At 34.6% G+C, this 18,984-nt stretch overlaps 2 non-coding genes across 2 annotated transcripts; both read left to right on the top strand.

Annotated features, from left to right (window-relative positions):
• The first annotated feature begins 10,948 nt into the window (after positions 1 to 10,948).
• Trnam-cau lies at positions 10,949 to 11,022 on the top strand. The gene has a single exon. It is a non-coding gene; the product is annotated as a tRNA-Met (tRNA).
• Positions 11,023 to 12,582: 1,560 nt separating this feature from the next.
• Trnat-ggu lies at positions 12,583 to 12,655 on the top strand. The gene has a single exon. It is a non-coding gene; the product is annotated as a tRNA-Thr (tRNA).
• The last annotated feature ends 6,329 nt before the right edge of the window (positions 12,656 to 18,984 follow it).

Below are 18,984 nucleotides of genomic sequence, written 5' to 3'. Positions count from 1 at the left end.
TTGACCATCTGAGTTTTCATTTTCTTGCATTTTTGGCTCTTTTTTTACAGTCTGCTCTGGCTGCACTTGAGTCTCGTTTTCTTTTGGGGATTCCAAATTTGATTCTAATAACTCAGTTTTTTCTCCACCCTCTGGTTGTAAGCCATTATCTTCTTCAACAGAGCTCAATGTTGAGTTTAAACTTTCCTCAGATGAAGTGCTTGCTATTGATGTTAAACTGTTTTTTCTACTATTTATTGGTGATATCGAGTTTTTTTCACTCAGTCCAGGTGAGTTTATCCACTATCTGAACCACTACCGTTACCAAGCTTAGGAGTTTTTATATTCTTCTTTAATTGCTCCATAACTTTACTATATTTTCTAGATACCCCTTTCGGAATATCTAATTGGCCAAGTATTTTATTATCACCACTTTTTTTCTCAGCTACATTCAAGGGTGTTTCTTGTGTGTTGTTTTGCTCTTCAATATGTTTTAGCTGCATTTGATCTTCAATATTTTCTTCAACAGCATTTGGTATTGAGCTTACACTGCTGCTCCTGTTAGTAATATCCAAAATTGTTTTTACTATTTTTCCTCTTATTGTTTGTGGTCTTTGTGATTGTTCTCTTTCATTGTTAAATACTGTAGGTACAGCTAGTTCTTCTGATTTTATTACTTCATCTTTCAATGCAGGAAGAAAGTTTTCGATATAATACTTATAATGTTTTTGATATTCCTCTTGTTTTTCTGGTGATTTTTCTAATTGTTCTCTCAGCGATTTTTCTAATTCAGTTAATACCTCAGGACTAGCTCCTTCCTTGAACAACTCTATGCATTTTTTGATAGTTCCATCTCCCTTTTGTGGGCTTCCATATTTATGATTTTCTTTTGTTACCTTTTTGTATATAGTGTCGTGCAATTGTTGGTTAATATCTTTTTTAGAACTTAGCATAGACTCCTCCATACATAACAAAATGTATAGATACCTCTTTAGCGTTAATTTTACATTAAAACTGGGCAATTATGCCATATTATAAATAATTGCGGCAACTTGCTTATTGGAAGGTCGCTTAACTATTTGCTTTCTGGGCTTTCTACTTCTACAGATTTGCTATTAATATGATTCTTTGCTTGTTGAACTAACATATCCACTACTTCTTTTACAGGCTTTTCCTTATCAACCATGCCAACACTTTGGCCAGCCATTAAAGATCCCGTTTCAACATCTCCATCAATTACTGCTCTTCATAAAGCTCCAGCCCAGAATTTTTCTATTTCAAGCTGCCCATCTTCTTTTGAGATCTGTCCCTTTTGGTATTCATCAATAACTTCTTTTTGACGCTTCATGAAGTCATCACTTGCTTTGTTGGCTATAGCTCTTACAGGAATTACAGGAAAATCAGCACTTATCTGTACAGAAGGTATTGCATTACGTGCGGCCGATTTAATAAACACTTCCTTGAAATTTTTGTGGGCAATTGACTCATTAGTGCAGACAAATAATGTACCTATTTGACAGCCACTTGCTCCCATTTCCAGGTAATTAATTATCATTTCACCTCTTCCTATTCCACCTGCAACAAACACTGGTATTTGTTCATTTTTAAAATGAGGCAATATCTCTTGTGCAAGAACAGAAGTGCTAACTGGACCTATATGCCCACCTGCTTCCATTCCTTCTATTATTAATGCATCTACTCCCATTTTTACTAACCTTTTCGCAAGGCTTAATGCTGGTGCAAAGCACATAACTTTAATGCCCGCACCCTTGATTTTTTCTATATTAGGCTTTGTTGGCAGTCCACCGGCAAGCACTATATGGCTCACTTTCGTTTCAATACACACATCTATCAACTCACTCAACTTTGGGTGCATAGTAATTAGATTTACACCAAATGGCTTGTTAGTTAATTGCTGCGTCTCTATGATTTCTTTTTTTAGCAAGTCTGGAAACATTGCACCACATGCAATCACACCAAAACCACCAGCGTTTGAGATTGCTGAGACCAAGTTTCTCTCTGAAACCCAGCTCATAGCACCACCCATTATAGCAAACTCACTGCCAAGAAAATCTGTTCCTTTTTTCCAGAGGCTACTTAACATATAACCTATATCATACGTTTAAAAATGTTTTGCTTATCTATAAATGTGTGCTTCAAAGCGCCAAGTATATGTAAGATTATAAAGAGTACCATAAAATATGCAAGCATCGAATGTAGCTCGTTAGCCGTGTTAGCTAGATCTTTGTTTTGATTAATCAACAAAGGGATATGAAAAAAATATTTGATCTGTTTGCCAGAAGCAGAAGACATGACATAGCCAGATAGTGGCATTAGCACCATTAAAGAATATAAACCAAAGTGCACTGCTTTACTTGTATTGATTACAAACCGAGAAAAATTTGCTGGAAGTGGTGGAACATAAGTAAAGACGCGAAAAAATATGCGTACTATGATTAGTCCAAGAATAGTGATACCGCAAGCCTTATGAATAGCGTATATGTTGAACTTAATTTCATTGCTAAGTGGTAAGCTTTTCATATAAAGTCCAGAGCAAAGCATACCGATAATAAAAACAGCCATCAACCAATGGATAACTCTTAAACCTAGGCTATATTTATTGTCTTCCATTTTGACTACTCTAAAGTAGCATTTATATAATAGAAAAACTATTTTTCAATCAAAATTATTAAAGCAATTTAGATTTACCGACAATGTAGCTATACAAATTCGACCCAGCCGGAAGTCAAGGGCACCTAAATCAAGAAACGGATGAAACGAAAAAACTTACTTGACACCCTTCGCCAGCCCCCTTATCATGATAGTGAAGCTATTTATTTATCTTCTCTGTACAGATTAAATGACAAAAAAACTCACGTATCTGGCGTCTCATGTTTAATTTTTTGCACTATGTGCACTCTATGTCTTTATCAAATTTCTAGGTTTTTACCTATACAAGCTGAAATACGCTTATAAAGCATTTAAAACATCAAAAAACGCCAACTTAAAAAATGGATAGTGAATAATTAGCTACCCTAGGGTTTCTTTTGCCTTTTTTTCTGTTTAGTAAATTTCTTAAACATTTATGACTAAAGGTTAGTTGCATTAAAAAGCAGCTAAATCGCGGTTATTAAGCGTTTAGAATAAAAAAACGCCATACTTGAAAGTATAATGTAAGTAATTAGCCAACCACGGGGCTTCTTTTGCCTTTTTTTCTGTTTAGTAAATTTCTTAAATATTTATGGCTAAACGACAATCGTCATCCCTGTAAAGGTCAAGTATCCCGCTACGTGTTAGCGGCTAAGAGATACCCGGCGGTATGACGGTTCGTGATGGCATGACGATAAGGTTCCAGTGTCAAGCGTTTGGCATGCAAATTTCCTTAAACGTTCGTAAGCTTAAAACTTTACTTTAGATCAAACTGCTGTATAGTGACTTTATAGCTTCAATTTTGTAATGAACATACCTAGTATAGAAAATTGTGATCTTCACAATAAAGCCGTCTTACTTAGAGTTGACTTCAATGTTCCTATAAAAGATGGAGAAATTCGTGATGTCACTCGTATTTTGAGAGCATTGCCTACTATTCAGTATTTAGTGAATGCGAGTGCAAAGATTATTATTATATCACATTTTGGACGCCCAAAGGCCAGAGACAATAATCTGTCGCTAAAAAATGTAATTGACACTTTATCGCAGTTACTAAATAAAAAAGTGAAATTCATTGATGATTGCGTTGGTGAAAAAGTGCAAAAAGCAGTGAGTGCTATGGATGCAGGAGATATAATATTACTGGAGAATCTAAGATTTTATGAAGGGGAAAAGGAGAATGATGCAAACTTTGCCAGACAATTAGCATCTCTGGCGGATATATATGTAAATGATGCATTTTCTTGCTCTCACAGAGCTCACGCTTCTATTTCACGCATTACAGAGTTTTTACCTTCCTATGCAGGATTTTGCTTGCAAGATGAGCTAAAGTATCTTGAAAAAGCTGTATCGTTTAAAGCTAAACCTATTACTGCGATAGTTGGGGGAGCTAAAATATCAACTAAAATAAAAGTGCTTATGAAGCTAACAGAAAAGGTTGATTACCTAGTTCTAGGTGGTGCAATAGCCAACAATTTTTTGTCATTTAGCAAAGTAAATATAGGGAAATCTTTCTTTCAAAATGGTGTTGACGACCTTCTACATAATATTGTTGAAACAGCAAATAAAAACAATTGCAAAATAGTTGTGCCAGAAGACGTTCTGGTTGCAGTAAACTCTGATTACAGCACTAGTATTTCAAGAAAAACTGAGTCCATTTTGGACGGTGATATAATTTTGGATATCGGATCACAAACTTTGAGTACAATAAGCAGTATAATAGCAAGCAGTAAGACTCTGCTGTGGAATGGACCTATTGGTGTTTTTGAACATTCAGCTTTTGCAAGCGGTACAATAGGGGTAATGAAAATCGTAAGTGACTTAACGCACAAAGGAAAGTTAACCAGCATAATAGGGGGAGGTGATAGTCTATCTGCAATAAGCGCTGCAGGCCTTACCGATAAGGATTTTACATATGTTTCCACTGGTGGAGGAGCATTTTTAGATTGGTTAAGTGGCGATGAAATGCCGGGAGTTGCTGCTCTGCAAAAACGATTAGATTAAAACTTTTTTAAATTATTTCTTATAGGCTAGCTTTTTTGTGAACGTGATTATGTCGAAGACAGTTAAACTAATTTTGTGTTTAATAATACCAATAATAGGATTTATTTTTTATATTAAGGATCATTATTTTCACACCGGCTATGTAGAAGAAAATGTTGAAGTCAATTTTGAACCATTTTTCAGTTCACAACCAGCCACCGTTTCAGAATTAACTGACTTCGATAGAGGAGTGTTGAAAGTTTGTGGAGATTGGGGAGCACATCCAGATAAAGAAGATTTCAAAATTTTACTTAGTTGTCCGCAGCATCAAGAAGTAGTGAAAGGAATATATAAGTGATTACGCCAGATGCGGATTTGGAGTTACTTAAAGATGAACTGGCTAACATTTGGTTTACAAATAGTGGAAGTGAAAAAGAAACTATAGGGTTTGGACATATTTTTTGTGGTGAGCCAAACGATAAACTAGGTGGTATGCATTTTGTAGGTAGATATGTTGAAGCTCAAGAAGATAAATGGGTAGGTGCAATTTGGAATCCTATGCAATAAATCAGATATTAAGCCGCCAGTTTATACATTTGGAATGAAATATTTAGGTAAGGATGGGGAAGTGAAAGTTAAATGCCCAAATGGATACGCATATAACCTTCATGCCGATAATTTCTGCAACTAAGGCGTTTAAGGAATTAGGAAAAGATGGAATGTGTCTATATGAAATGGAAGATGACGATTATCAATCAGTGTTTGTAAGAAAGAATGATGCTATACTCACGTTCTATCCTGACTTAACACCAAAATGTGATGATAAGAGTACTTATTGTAGTTGCAGTAAATCTTAATTTCAAAACCAATAGGGTGAACAAATGATAAAAATGCTATAGGGTGTAGCAAATCCAAATGAGTTAAAATTTTGATTAAAGGGTTTTGTGAATAATAATGAAGAAGGGCATTATTCGTCTAATAAAAGCAATTCAATACTCTTGTGAAGGAATAAAATCAGCTTTTATATCAGAAATTGCGTTCAGACAGGAGTTACTGCTTTTTATAGTATGTGTCTCAATTTTGTTTGTTTTGGATGTAAGTAATCTAGAACGTGCAGTAATGATAAGCAGCCTATTCCTGGTGTTAATTGTGGAAATTGTTAACACTGCTTTTGAAACGACAATTGAGCGTATTTCCAGTGAACAACACATACTTTCAAAAAAGGTGAAAGATCTAGGTAGTGCAGCAGTTTTTCTTTCATTAATTAACTTCCTGATAACATGGATGATAATATTGATAGGTTAATACGAATGTTATTAAGATATGTTGTCAAACTCACCAATTAAAGTTTTTATATCTTGCGGTAAATCAGAGACAAATTCCATGTATCCCTTACTTTTGGGGTGATATAAGCCCAGTGTATAAGCATGTAGTGCTTGTCTATTGAAATTACGAATAAAACTAGAGTTTTTAGCATATTTTGTGCTTTTACTACTATTTTTTCCATAAACTTGATCACCAACTATGGAATGTCCTATGTGGCTCATGTGGACTCGAATTTGGTGTGTTCTGCCTGTCTCTAAAGTGCATTTAACGAGGCTTACTTGTCCTATAACTTTTTGCACTAAATAGTGAGTGATTGCTAATTTGCCTGTGATTTTTGTTACACACATCATTTCTTTATTACCGCGTTTGGGAGCAATGTTAGTTTTTATCGTGCCTTGCTGAGAAGATAATATTCCCCAAACTATTGCTAAATATTCTCGCTTTATTTTACGATTTGATAACAATTCAGACAAAAAACCATGGGCTTCTTCATTTTTTGCAATTACCATCAGCCCACTAGTATCTTTATCGAGTCTATGAACAATTCCTGGTCTTACATGGCTGTAAGGGATTTTACCAAGGTGAGCGATAACTGCGTTCAAAAGCGTATCATTGTTTGTCCCAGCACCTGGGTGCACTGTTAATCCACTTTGTTTACTCAGAACTATAATGTCCTCATCTTCATAGACGATATCAAGTTTTATGTCATAATTAGGCTCAATTGATGTGGATATGTCAGGTTGAACGAGATGTACTATATACTCTTCACCTGGTTTTACTATGTGATCATTATTAATTATCGGTATGCCAAGTAATTTCACCTGCCCATTTTGTATCAATCTTTGAGCTTTACTGCGTGATATGTTGCATTTTTCAGCTATATAGGTGTCTAACCTTAATTTCTCTTTATCATTATTAACACTTAAGGTTATTATTGAGTGATCTATAGTGATTTACCCCGCGCCATTTCCCATGCTGCTTGAACATTTGGGTCTGTAAACATTGTTGCACTAGACTCAATTTGCAGATCACCTTGTTTTTTAATATGGCAAATTGTTTGAGAGCCATCTTTCCAGTAGATTGTAACTTTATTATCAAAATCTCGTAATGTTGCCTCAACCTTTTTTTCTTTATTATCTTTTTCTTCCAGCTTAATAGATTCTAATAAATAATATAGAAAGTCACTTGGTTTGCCGTTGATTTTTTCTTTCCATTCATCTGTTTTTTCTTGTTCAGGTTTTCTTTGTGTTAACTTCTGCTCTTTTTTTATCAGCCTATTGTTTTCTTCTTCTAGTTCCAAATTTCTTACTGTTTTACGTCGTGCTTTTACTGTATCTTCTAATGTTAATGGAAATTGGTCAATATTATCTACATCTTCAGATCCTAAAGCGCTATCAGGACTGCCGTTTGCTTGCAACGTTGCAAGCTGTTCTTGTATCGGCTCAAGCTTATTCCGTACCACGTCATTTATTATTTTACGTACTTCTTGAATTATTTCTTTTTTATTTTCCTCAGTAAGCGCAAAACAATCAAAGAACTCCTCCTCATCATCATCACTTTCCAAAGAGTGATTTTGATCATGAGAATCTCCAGTATTACCAGCTTGTCTGTTGCTTGTAGTTGGCACAAATTTAACAAGATAATTTCCTATTCCTGAAGGCTGAAGTTGGTTAAGTTTTTCTTTCAATTCAGTACGTATCTCTTTCAATGACTCACCTATACTTTTACTAATGCCTTTCAAGCACGTAGTTATCTCTGTATTAGCGTTCTTTTTCACTTTATCTACATCTTGCTCTATAATCTCTTCTAAATTATTGAGTAAAACTTTTAAATCACCTCTTATATCATTAAGCGTTTCTTTAATGTCAATACTTGCAGGCTTTAAAAGACTATTATCAAGTAAATCGCAAGCTTTTTTAAGGTTACTGCCAAATGAGTCGCAAAACGGACTAAGCAGTTCTTTCATTAGAGATATTAGTTCATTTTCCTTTTTACCAAGCTTATTTTCTATTACTGATACAACCATGCCCTTTCCAGACCAGTATGGAAGTAGAAGACCTAAAGTACTGTGGTTTCTAATAGTATGATTTTCATGATCTACGCTATTACTTATTAGATTGCTAAGTGTTGATATGATGCATACAAGAACAACGACTAATAAACATATTAATGTTATTGGAGCATTAATGGATTGTGATATTGCTGAAACTACTATAATAGCACCAAATACATATGATCCAGTAAATAAGAAAATCCTATTTCTATTTTCTGCTTTTATATCTTCTAGTATTTCTCTCTGCGTCTTAGAAATTGGTAAAACTATTAAAAGCTTTTTCCTCTTACGATCTAAATTTGTTACAATTTCAATTTTTTCGGCTTCTTGAACAATCTGGCTGTACTGTTCATCAACTTGACAGTTTCCTACTTTTTTATCTATCTCATTCTCTTTTATTTTTTGTGTATTTATAAAGTTTATAACAGCAGTAAATAAGAGAACTGCAAGAGGAATAAAGGCAAGAGGTGCTGGCGTGAACGCAAATCCAGCAATACTTACTATAACAGGCTGAATAGAAAAGGTAGTAAATGCTATAAGAGCAGCAATGGTACTTGCTATCGATATAGTACCAGAATACTTTCTTATAGAGCTCAAAATTCTACTGGGCTGGTCAGAAAGTTTTCTAAATCCTAAAAAATCAAAATAGTCTTTGAAAGGATCTTGAGTGTCTGTAACCATAACATTTTTCTAGTTTAAACTTATTTAGGTATACATTAACCAAACCTTAAAATCAAGTTTCTTAATTTTTCAACATGTGCCAAGGCCTATTGGAGCGCACTGTATTAATCTTTACGTAACGATTTGTTAACCAAACAGAATGTGTGCCATACGTTTCTAGATCAGCATGTTTAATAATTTTAGTGTTGCAAGCTGAATAGTCAAACTCACTTAATTGAATTGTTAAATCAACTTTATCACAATTTTCTGAAATATCTTCTTTTTTATAAGCTAGCAACACTGACTTATTATTTCCTTTATTGTATATACAGCCATATTTTAGTCTTTTATCTGGGTTGCTATATTTTGTATGATTCAAAATTTGGTTCTGTCCGTTTTGCTTTGCCCACGTTTTGATAACAAAATTTCTGCTTTTTCTAGTGAGAGAATATAGTAAGTTATCACTCTCCTTTGCAGCAACATTATCAGCATTTATTAGGATGTCGGGGGTTTTATATGCAGCGCTAAAGCAAATACCTAGTACAATAAAAAAAAATCCCAAAAAACGCCAATTTCTTTCCCACAAGCACAGCCACAATAACCCAAATGTTATTATAATAATTGATGAGGCAGGAAAAGTACGAATGGGAATAACCAAATACTGAAGACTAGCGATAGCGTTTGTTATATACAAAATGCTGTTAATTGGGCGCTCTATAAATGGCGCTATAATCCATTCAATACCTAAAGGAATCAATAAGACATAAATTATTCCAAGTGGAATAATAATTAATGTAACTATTGGTATAGCAACTAAATTTGTGATAATGCCACTAATTGAAAAATAATTAAAATTATATATCGTATACGGAACAGTTGCTAAACTTGCTATTACTGAGCTGATCATTATCGACACAAAATATTTCATTATTTTTATTTTGAATAATTTATTAGCATTAATTTGATAACTGGCAACCAGTGCCAAAACAGCAGAAAATGACATCTGAAAGCCAGGCTTTAAAATTGCTTCAGGTTCTATGATAAGTATCACTGCAGCAGCAAACGCAATTGCTATTAACCCTCGATATTTTCTCTCTATCATTATTGCAACGAGTACTAAAATCACCATGATGTAGGCACGCTGAGCAGAAATTTGCATACCGGTAATCAACAAATAAAACGTGGTTGGCAAGATAGTAAGGAATGCAGATATTTTCTTGGTGTTATACTTAAGAGTCAAAGTTTCAGATATTGCGAATAAATTACGAAACACTACAAAAAACAGACCAGCAACGAATGATAAATGCAAACCAGATATGGCAAACAAATGTGCTATACCTGAATCTCGTATCGCGTCCATAGTTTTTTGATCTATGCCATCTTTTTTACCGATCAGTAATGCAGAGATTATATCCGCATGTGGTTTCTTGATATTTTGCTGCAGGTTTTCATAAATGTATTGACGGAAAGATTCTATATATTCTTGAAATTTCCTTGCTTCAGCCTTTTTGTGCAGGGCTATTTTGCTTGTTGCAAAGCCTGTTGCACTTATTTTCTGGTAATATGCTATTCTTGCAAAATCGTATGCATACTCCGAGGGCGCAATCTTTAGAGGGAAGAGTTTTGCTGATAATTTTACTTGATCGCCTATTTTAATGCCTTTTTCCACTTTGGTTCTAACTGATATTCTGATGTTATCTAGAGCTCTATCCGGTGTCATTCCAGCGCGTGACGCTGGAATCCATATCTTTTTTTTCTGGATCCCAGTATCAAGTACTGGGATGACAAAAGGGGGCGCTGGGATGACAGGAGAGGATTTTGAGATAGTAGGGGATTTTTCAACAGAAAGCAGAAATTGTTTATATGAGCCCCTGTCGTTAATATCCTTCACTGTGGCAACGATATCTTTTACATATCTCTCTTTATCAAGAATTTGAGTATCAACTAAAGCTGTTCTTAATTTACTAGCTGTAAATCCTATGAGCACTGCAATTAAAGCGATACACAATATCGCGTACCTTTTATACAATATTGCAATCAAAATTAGTGTGGGTAAAAGCAAAAGAAAAATAGATATGCAGCTTGGTTCAAAACTTAGGGAAAAATAGGTTAGAATTCCTACACACTGAAAAACAGGAAACCACAGTATCAAGTTATATTGTTCATTGCGCAGATTGTTACGTATATAACCAACTATTATGTCAAGAAAAGTTAATAAGTGTGTCGATATTTGCATGTGGTGAAATTTTATTTTTCTTTTTTCATTATTTGTATATATAATAACTAAATAAGCAACGACGCGGGATGGAGCAGCTCGGTAGCTCGTCAGGCTCATAACCTGAAGGTCGTAGGTTCAAATCCTACTCCCGCAACCATTTTTAAGGATATAGTTGTTCCACTTTCCAATCGCTTCCCTCAACAAGAGTGTATCTAAATCTAATATGCTTCCTATATTCACCTTCTTGCCAAAATTCAATTACTTTTGGGATTACGCAAAATCCCACCCAAAAGTCAGGACGAGAAACTTGTGTATTGTGAAATTCTTTTTCCTTTAATTTTATAGCTTGCTCAAAATCTTGCCAATCTTTCAGAATGCTCGATTGTTTTGAGCACCATGCGCTAATTTGACTATCACGTGCTCGAGAAGAGAAATATTCATCAGCTTTTTTACTGTTTAGGAGTTTAACCTCTCCTTCAATTCTTACCTGCCTAGAAAATTCTATCCAGTGAAACACTAATGCAGCTTTAGGGTTCTCGGTCAATTCTTTTCCTTTTCTACTATTTATGTTAGTGAAGAACACAAAACCTTCTTTACTATATTCCTTTAGTAATACTACTCTTGCAGATGGAATGCAGTCTTTGCTACACGTTGCTAGCGTCATTGCAGTTGGTTCTCTATATGACGAATTGAGTACTTCTTTATACCACTTTGAAAATAAATCAATCGGATCTTTTTCAGATGAAAATATCATATCAAAAAATAAAATCTTAATTCTGGCACGCGTTGCAAAAATAAGTGCTACGGCCATTTTGTCGTATAAGTGTTATGATATTATTGCAAATCTTGCAAGGTTTTTGAACTTTACCATATACGTAAAAGTTATTTTGAAAGTATCCAGCAGATCCAGATGGCTGTGCATAATCTTTCAGTGTTGAGCCGCCTGCAGCAATTGCATCACTCAGAGTATTTTTTATTTCAGCAGCAAGTTTTTCGTACTCTCTATAGGTCAAGTTTTTTGCTGGCCTGAGTGGTGATATGCGGGCTCTAAACAAGCTCTCAGAAGCATATATGTTGCCTACGCCAACTATTAATTTATTGTCCATTAATGCTGATTTGATATTTGCTTTTTTGTTTTTCAGCAACTCCTGTAAATAGTCTCCACTGAATTCATCCGTGAGGGGCTCTATTCCGAAATCGTCAAAAAAATTTATTTCCTGTTCTTTATTTAAAACAATAACTAATCCAAATCTTCTTGGGTCATTAAAAATTATTGAAGTATTGTCAGAAAACAAAAACACTACGTGATCATGTTTATTCTGCGCTTGATCGTGTTCAGCATATATAAGCTTTCCACTCATGCCAAGATGTATGATTACAGCCATACTACCATCTGTATTCCAGATCGTATACTTACCTCTACGCTTGATGTTGCGTATGACTTTGCCCTTTAGCATATCATCAATATTTTTTGTTATTGGGGCACGTAAATTCCAATTATTAACTATAACATTACTAATTTGCTTGTTTTTAATTTTATCAAGCAAGAAGTTAGATATGACTTCCACTTCCGGTAGTTCTGGCATCTTGTCTACTCTGTTGCTGTTTTTTTCTTTTCAAAATGTTTTGCTTTAAAGCTTTCGCTAATCTTTTTTTCTCCTCTTCTTTTTCCTTATTCCTTTTTGTATTATTCATTATCATAATATATAAGCCTGCCGTTGTAGCTCAGGTGGTAGAGTACGTCATTGGTAATGACGAGGTCCCAAGTTCGAGTCTTGGTAACGGCACACTGATTACACTTATAATATTGCATAACTTGTAAGCAAGGCTTAGAAGAAAGTTACAGAGGTAAGTTGTCATGCTTTTTCCATATCCTTTCTACCTTCTTGTTTTTGAGTAGCTCTAATGCTTTACAAAAGTGATACCTTGTTTTACTTGGTACTATAATGTCATCAATGTATCCATGTGATGCAGCAAAAAATGGATTAGCAAATTTCTCTTTATATTCTTTGATTAACGTTTGCTGGTCTTTTTCATGCCTAAATATAATTTCAACTGCACTTTCAGGGCCCATCACAGCTATTTCAGCAGTTGGCCAGGCATAATTTATATCACCTTTTAGATGTTTCGAATTCATAACAATGTATGCACCACCATACGCTTTTCTAGTGATAAGGCTAATTTTTGGCACGGTCGCTTCAGCGTAAGCGTAAAGCAGTTTCGCTCCGTGTTGTATTATATTATTGTATTCTTGATTTGTACCTGGCAGAAATCCTGGAACATCAATAAGTGTGATGATGGGAATGTTAAATGCGTCACAAAACCTTACAAACCTTGCAGCTTTTCTTGAAGAATCAATATCCAAACATCCTGCAAGGTGCATAGGTTGATTTGCAACAATACCGACAGTATTTCCTCCAATTCTACCAAAACCAGTTATGATATTACGAGCAAAATCAGGCTTCAGTTCAAAGAAATTCCTCTCATCGCACACCTTTTCAATGAGTTCATACATATCATAAGGAGTATTAGGATTGGTAGGAATTAGAGTGTTTAAGGATTCATCAATGTCGTCAACATCATTACAGATTGGTGCAGATTTTGGTGATTCTTGATTATTTGCTGGTAAGAAAGTAAAGAATTCACGCATTTTTAGCAGCATTTCAACATCATTATTGAATGCAAAATCCGCTACTCCTGTTTTGCTTGTATGAATTTTTGCTCCACCGAGGTCTTCGAAACTTACATCTTCGTAGGTAACCTTTTTTACTACATCTGGCCCGGTTATAAACATATATGAACTGTTTTTCACCATGAAAGTAAAGTCAGTTAATGCTGGGGAATAAACTGCACCTCCTGCACATGGGCCCATAATTAAAGAAATTTGTGGTATAACACCCGATGCATTTACGTTTCTTTGAAAAATTTCTCCATAACCAGCAAGAGAATTTACTCCTTCCTGAATTCTGGCTCCACCAGAATCATTTAGTCCGATAATTGGAACTCTGGCATTAATTGCCATATCCATAATTTTGCATATTTTTTTTGCATGTGACGCACCAAGTGAACCACCAAAGACAGTAAAATCCTGAGAATAAACAAAAACTTTTCTGCCATAAATAGTACCATGACCAATCACTACCCCATCACCTAAAAAATTAGCATTTTGCATGCCAAAATCATTTGCATGATGTTTTACGAATTTATCGTATTCTGCAAAAGAACTTTCATCGAGCAATATACTGAGCCTTTCTCTAGCAGTTAATTTCCCTTTTTCATGTTGTTTGGTAATCCTGTCAGAACCGCCTCCTTTTTCAGCTTCTAGTGCTTTGGTTTTTAGATTTTCTAGTATTTTAAAGTCTTGCATACAATAAAGTAGTTTTCAAATTAGTTGTAGACTTTATTAAGTTTACAAACCCTACTAACTATACACATACACTATTGCTATATGCAACAGTGTATGTGTATAACAATTATTAAAACTTTTTCAACCTCGATTTCGGTCACTACTCTGTAAACTTTTGACATTGCTCTGAAGCTGCTGAACATTAGCATTGTCTACAGAAGAAAGAGGAGATTTGTTTTGCACAAAACTTTTAGCAGCTTCAACAACCTTGCTTATATGTGGTTCTTTTTCTAGCTCTTTTAGGTACTTTGAGAATATTTCACAACTTTTATCATCCATGTGTACCATTATTTTGCCAAAACCCTCAGCTTTTTCAGAAGATAAGGTCATCACAATCTTTTCACTGTTGCTTATTGGAAAAGTCATCTGGAATCTGCCCTTCATGTCACGATATTGTCTATTTTGTGTTCGGATTACGTTACCTTCTCCAATCTGTAATGCTCCATCTAAATTTTGAAATTCTGGATTACTCAGAAATTTTGCAGGAGTTATAACACTTTCTTCTGGACACTGTACACAATAAAATTTATTATCTCTTTCTACTACAATTTCTTTTTTTTTGTCATTTTCAATACTATCACTTACAATTTGTTTTAGACGTGACAAATATTCGCCGCGTTCTTTCAGTATATCTTCTGGCAATAATCTCCGAACTTCTTGGCTCACATCAGTGCCTGTTGAAACTAGATTAAACATTTCTAACATAAGAGGCCGTAGTTTTTCTTTTCCAGTCTCAGTAACATTTTTATCTTGCTCCATGAGGTGGTATAAGATCAGTATCGAATAATCTATTATTGATGACTTTTTTCTCCTTGGAATACATCAACACTAAACATGACCTTGTGCTTTTTTGCATCGTCTATAGATTTTTGAAGTCTCTTTGCTATGTTTTCGATAGCTTCATCATTAGGTAAGTGTTCAGGCAATGGCATCAACTTAAGGAAAAATATCAGCGATAGTGTATAAAATTTCTCTCTAAATTTTTTATCATTAAATTATCCAAAGAGTGCAAGAAACAGCACTTTTGTTTCTATTTTATTGCAACAAAAAAGTTTAAAATGTGTCTTTTTTAGGTGAAACATGCAAAAAGGAAAAAACCTTATTCTACAAATTAAAAATATAATATACTCGAAAACTTTTCAGAAAATCCATTGTGTTGAGTTTTACACGAACAAGAAAACTTCCTTTTTCGACAGTATTTTCTATGATTTTAAAGTTAGTTAAAAAAAGTTTGGGAATAGAATGTGAACTTATGGAGCCATTGACATGTACCCTCAAAGCAAGCTTTTTCTAAAGCAAGGTATAAGATTTGCCATACAGGCTTTCAAGAATTTAAGCATCCAAACAGCCTATCAGGATGAACCTGAGTTGGAGAGGCTATAGACTTATTGCAGCAGATGGTTCTGGTATGAGATTACCCAGCTCTGGGGAAATTGTATCCGAGTTTGAACCAAATGGAACAACAGGCACCATTGGCAATTTGTTTGTTGATTTGTGTACTTCGCTGATTTGCAGTGCTCGTCTTGCAGCTTGGAATATAGGTGAACAAACGTTGGCGGCAGAGCAATTACCCGAAGTTATCACTCAAATGCGTTTATTAAATCAAGAGAAATTATTATTTATCTATGATCGTCTTCAGTAAAATTCATTCAGCAGCATTATGATTTGGAAGTAGATTTTATTTTTCGCTTGCAAAAAAGAAATTATAGTAAGCTATGGGAACGCTGGCGAATTAGATTTTGATTTTATATTAGAAAATGAAAAGCTAAAAAATAAAATGAAAGGACAGAAAGTAAGAGTTATAGTGCTGACATTAGCCAACTGAGAAACAGAGTTTTTGACCGAGACTTTGGAGCAAAGCTTATGTGTTAAGGTGACACATAGAGGAGTGCTATAAACGACTCAAAGTAGGAGCAGAGTTAGAGAATTTTTCTGGAGAGGCTGTATTACAAGAATTTTGGGCAAACTTGGTCATGTGCAATATATTATCGCTTCATATGTGTGATGCACAAGGGCCTTGGAACCCAGATCAAATTACTGAGTATCGTTTAAATTTTTCAGTTTTATTTGGTGTAATGAGGCAGAAACTCTATCAGGTACTTATTGCGCCAAAAAACTTTCAAGCCCTTTTTAAGTATACGCGCTAAAGTTAAAATCCGACCGGGACAGCCGCAATAAAGTAGATAAGCCTAAACGCCATCATGTCTTTAGGAGAGTTTGCTAATGAAAGTTCTTAAGTTGACGCCATTGGCTGAACGGATACGGAATGACACCATCCTTTTTTCTGGATTCCAGACTGGAATGACACCTCTGGACACTTCCGTCGTAAAGGAACCAGTGTCAGCTACTCGGATGACACCTTTTTTCTACTTAGTTTGGGTTATGCAAGAAGTCTATTCCTTCATAAGGAGAAGTAGTTAAAGGAATTTACTCTATTTCTCCCTCTTTTTTTATTATTTTTAATCTATAGTTAACGTAAAAGAGATATGCAAAAACTCTATTGATCCATAGTCTGCAAATTATTAATAACACTTACTTTAAAGAACCTCACTTTACGCTGATCTTTGAGCGCTCTTCTGTGGTATTTTGTAAGAGTATAACTTGTGAAATCGTCTTCCCTATAGATTAAAGAGTTACACTGCTTTATATGTGATGCTATCCACTCTGCATAGTCCTGATGATCGGTTGCAATGAATATTTCCCCTGTTATAAGTATTTTTTTTGCTAATAAATTTAAAAATTCCGTATTAATTAATCGTCTTTTATTGTGACTTCTTTTTGGCCATGGATCTGGAAAGAGAATAAAGAATCTTTCAACACTGTTATCAGGAAAATTTGCAATCAATTCTCTTGCATCTTCTGTCCACATTAAAATATTTTTTATGTTCTGTATTTCTATGTTTGTCAGCAAGCGAGAAACCCCCTTTAAGTAGGGCTCACATCCTATAAATAATAGATCAGGTTCATTGAGCACCTGGTAAAGCATATTTTCACCGTTGCCAAAGCCTATTTCTACCCATATTCTTTTTTGTGAATTTACAATTTTCTCTATAGATTCCTTGCTGTTTTGAATAGAATATTTTTCCAATATTTCATCAACATCAGGTTTTAGCCTGGACCTTCTGGAGAACGATCTAATCCACTTGCTATTCTTAAATAGCATATTCTTGATACATATATAATTTTCTCACTATATTTTATATAGCTTAAACAATTCTCGAAATGAGTTAATGAAAAATTACTTGTCAATAATTGTTAATATTATATAATATATGAGTTCTAATAAAGTTTAAGTTAAAGGTATGAATAATAATAATCCAGTCGTAAATCTACCGGTTACTATCAGAAAGCTATCATCAAACAAATTTATAGAAGAGATATGTCAAGGCCAATTTGAGGATCAAGATAATACCTTGTTTGAAGATTCTTTTGTTAACAAAATTAAAGAAGGAGATGTGGTAGAAGGTGTAATTACAAGAATAAACCCTAACGACGTTGTGGTTGATATTGGTTTAAAATCTGACGGGAGAATTCTGATCAAGGAACTCGGTTGTAATGATGAGGTCATTATTGGCTCGAAAATCAGAGTTTATGTGGAAAGAATTGAAGATTATCATGGTAATGTTGTTCTTAGTCGTGAAAAAGCAATTAGGGACGAAAAATGGAATAAGTTGGAAGAAGATACAGTTACAAGGGCTGAAGTAAGCGGAGTTATTAAACGCTCAATTAAATGTGGCTTTATTGTTGATCTTGGTGACGGAATAAGCGCTTTTTTACCGCTGAGTCATGTGGATTTGAAGCAAGTAAAAGATGCGAAGCACCTTATTGAAACTGAACAAAAGTTCATCGTGCTTAAAATGGATAAGAAGCAGGGCAATATTGTAGTATCAAGAAAGCTGGTGTTAGAAAAATTGCACGCTGGTGAAAAAATTAAATTTTTAGAATCTTTAAATGAAGGCGATATAATAGAAGGGAAAATAAAAAGTATCACTCATTACGGTGTATTTGTCGGTATTCATGAATCAGATGTAGTGGGAGTTATAGATGGATTGTTACATATTACAGATATCTCTTGGAGTAGGGTAAGTCATCCGTCTGCAGTTTTTACTTGTGGTCAGACTATAAAAGTTAAAATTATAAAAATAGATAAGGAAAATGCTAAAATTTCCTTGGGTGTGAAGCAGCTAGAAGATAGCCCTTGGCAAGATGCAGAGTCAAAATATCCAGTTGATAGTGTGCATAAGGGTTATGTAACAAGCATAGAAGATTATGGATTATTTGTTGAGCTTAGACCTGGAATTGAAGGTTTAGTGCACTCGTCAGAAATAACTTGGGTTAAGAGTAATTTACCAGTTAGTAGTCTCGTAACAAGGGGACAAGAAGTATATGTAAAAATTCTCAGTATTGACATTGCTAAGAGTAGGATGAGTTTAAGCATGAAAAGGTGTGTAGACAACCCTTGGCAAGTATTTATCAATAAATATCCTCCTGGTTCTATTGTTTCTGGTGAAGTGAAGAATAATACCGGCTCATATGTATCTGTTGCTTTCGGTGATTCTGAAATAGATGAGAACGTAGAAGGGACAATATATGTGAAAGATTTTAGTTGGTCTAAAAATGGTTCAGATGAGATAAAGAAGTATAATGTAGGTGATAAAATAGAAGCAAAAGTAATAAGGGCTAACGTGAATCGGGCAAGAATTTATCTTG

This window comes from Drosophila ananassae, assembly GCF_017639315.1.
Source record: "Drosophila ananassae strain 14024-0371.13 chromosome 4 unlocalized genomic scaffold, ASM1763931v2 tig00000240, whole genome shotgun sequence".
Taxonomy (NCBI): domain Eukaryota; kingdom Metazoa; phylum Arthropoda; class Insecta; order Diptera; family Drosophilidae; genus Drosophila; species Drosophila ananassae.
Note: the sequence above shows the minus strand (reverse complement) of the source record. Positions and strands in the feature narration are given on the sequence as shown.